General features: G+C 46.5%; 1 long non-coding RNA gene across 1 annotated transcript; it reads right to left on the bottom strand.

Annotated features, from left to right (window-relative positions):
• Positions 1 to 330: 330 nt before the first annotated feature.
• On the bottom strand, positions 331 to 2,519 carry LOC122690853. The gene is made up of 3 exons (XR_006340125.1): positions 2,388 to 2,519; positions 1,596 to 1,690; positions 331 to 595 (listed from the first exon to the last, which is right to left on the bottom strand). It is a non-coding gene; the product is annotated as an uncharacterized LOC122690853 (long non-coding RNA).
• Between the last annotated feature and the right edge of the window lie 386 nt (positions 2,520 to 2,905).

Raw genomic sequence — 2,905 nt, 5'->3', positions numbered from 1 at the left:
CTTTCACAGCTTTAAAGTAATTTTCCCAATTACAGGGATAAACACAGAGTCTTTAAACATGGTCTCATAAAACTACATACTTTAGTTTCCAATCACAAAGAAATGTGGATTGTCTTTTAACCTTCAGTGAATGAAATTCAGGTTCTGTGATGCCACCTTCTGGATAAAACCCATGCTAATAAAGCAACACAGGAGCCCGAGGTTTCTATGAAACTGGAGCTTAGAAGTGTCTTGGAATGCACCTTAGAAGAGTTCAAATTTCTGTTTAGCGCTTTCCCCCCACCCCAACTGTGAAAACTCTTCCAGAGATTTTTCAACAAATTAACCACTGCCCAGAAAAGAAGTAAGTTTACACAGACAATGAAAGCGAGGAGACCTTTTCGGCACTGCCAGTTAACAAGCACCGTCTTGGTGCCAGAACTTTGGTGCTGAGCCAGATCAGCTTCAGCATAAGGCGTCAGAGATGGTCACACAAGAAAGTGGCTCAGAGTAAGGCAAGGTATGAGTTGCTGGGCTATCTCTTGGCATCACAGCAGGATTTAAAAGGCTGGTTTCCAAACAGAAGCCCTGTAACATCTGAGGAAATTTGCTGGCCCTGTGAAAGGAAACAAATGTTTGGTTGAAATGGGGGCCTGCACAGGTAGGGAGACGAGCTAAATGAAGCCACAGTGATCTGTTCCCATATTCTGTAAATTGTGTGCTAATCCCTTCAGTACCTCCTTTGTGCTGAGCACTTTACAAGAACATACAAGAGATATCCATGAGAGCAAGGTGTGATTCCCATTTGGCAAATGTGGAAATTGAGGCTCAAAGATGATAGTAAGAAAGAGTCAGACTCAGACACTAAAATTTACTTTTAATGAAACACGATGCACTGTCTCAGCAACATCTGCAAGGCAAAAAATAACAGTATTGTGCCCCCCGCCCCCCTCCCCTACAAATGGCAGAAGGGTAAATATTTAATGAAGTCTTGACCTGCATATTACTTGAATTGTTAGCCTACATCTCCAGGACCCCTGCAAAGTAAATGCCCACACACTTATAGTGGGGATAGACTGGGAGACTATCATTCTCTGCCACTCACTTGGTGTACAGGCCTCATCTTTCTCCCCTTTCCTAAATAGAGCTGGCTTGAAATTACATTCAAATCCATGTTCCCCTACCTGAAAAAAACAGCACTCCCACAGTCTCTGGATTCCTGAAATTTGATTTTCACTATCCCATCCAGTCCAGCCTGCTTCTGCCTGGCATTAAAAGTGTTATCCAAAAGGATAAAAAGACAGATCCGAACTCTGATGTGAAGATGGCAAGATCAGGCTTTTTGGAAAGGTGACATTCTATTAAATTCAGTATGTCTGTAATAATGGCACTCATGCTGAACTGGAACAAGATGCCACTGACTAGTTAAAGACATCGATTATAAACATAGTGTCTGAGCAGCGCTCAGGGAGTGATCCTGACATTGTTGCAAGTTCCTATCTTAGAGACCCAGGGAAGACATTTCAACACCATGTTAAAAAATGTTGCAGCTGACGGGATGGATGCTACCCTCCTCCCAGGATTTGTGGCCCCACAGAACATAAGGTTGCACTTACTCATCTGCCAGGTCTGGACAGGTAATTCCGGGTCCACTCTCTTCTCCTTACAGGCCCATCGGCTGGCCAGTACTCGATTTTGCCATCACCAGGTCCTGAAGGAAACAGTGATTATACAGATCTACAAGGAGACTTGCTTACAGATGGACAGCCTAACACAGTTGCAGGAAAATTAGGTAAGCTGGAAGCTCGTAACATGAGTGGCTGGGGCAAACTTCCCCTTCCCCTGATCCACAAAACACCAAGGCAGCCAAGGGCCGTCAGCTGTCCTAACACCACACACGATCCCTCAGAGCCTTACTGTCTCGTTTCACGTAGGAAAGAACAGAAAGACCCTCAATGGTTAAGAAAGGTCACCAAAATGGCCAAGATCAACATTTGAAGCAAGCCCCGGCAACGATATATCCACCCCAAACGCCCTACAATAGAAAGCAGAATCAGCTCCATGGCGGCCGCCCCTCACCAGTCAGACTGTCTGGCACCCCCACCCACCCAGCCAAACGATCCCGCCCTTTCCTCACTTTAAGCCGCAAACACGACAAAGCAGTAAGACCACAATTGGGAAGGAGGCTCTGAGACCCACTTTTAAACAAAGAACGTCTTCTTCAAGTTTCATCATGCTGGTACAATAATGCCCAACACCAAACCCGGAAGTGCCTGAGAGATCCTCTCCGCCATCCACCCAGGAGCTCGCAGACACGTCTGTCAAAGTGTCCATAGGGCACACCATCTACCCGACTCTCCAAATCACACCACAGACGGCCAGATACGAATAAAGTTAGTAAAACTTACACATCTGCGATCTCCGGAAAGGGAGCCGCCATGTTAAATCCTAACCGAGGAAAACGGTCTACGGAAGCCCCCACAGAACAGTCAAGACAGTCAAGAGCTTAGGCACGCGCTAGGGTTTCTTCCACAACGTTTCACGCCCCCGCCTCCCAACATCGTCATTGCTGGGCCTGCAATGATTGACGGGGAGTTTGGCCATTCCTCTCAGGGAGGTCTACTGGTGGGAAACTGTCCATTTGCCAAGGCCCGGCTGACGTCATGAAATCTCTGCTCCTATTCCTATGTCTTTCTATATCCCTGTCCATCCCTCTACGCCTAGCTCTACTTCTTAGGCCCTTGCACATACCTTGTGCTTTGTTTCATGTCATCTTAGACTTTGGAAAGCATGCACGTTCAAGTTACCCAGGCCTAGGTCAATTCCATCCCTCTCCAGGAAGCCTTCCAGGTTTTACTCCTTCCAGGCAAAATGTGAGTTCTTCATATGAGATACGGACATGGAGATGTATCAGAGCAGAGATGCA

Source organism: Cervus elaphus, chromosome X, assembly GCF_910594005.1.
Source record: "Cervus elaphus chromosome X, mCerEla1.1, whole genome shotgun sequence".
Classification (NCBI taxonomy): Eukaryota; Metazoa; Chordata; class Mammalia; order Artiodactyla; family Cervidae; genus Cervus; species Cervus elaphus.
This window is presented reverse-complemented; position numbering and strand designations above follow the sequence as displayed.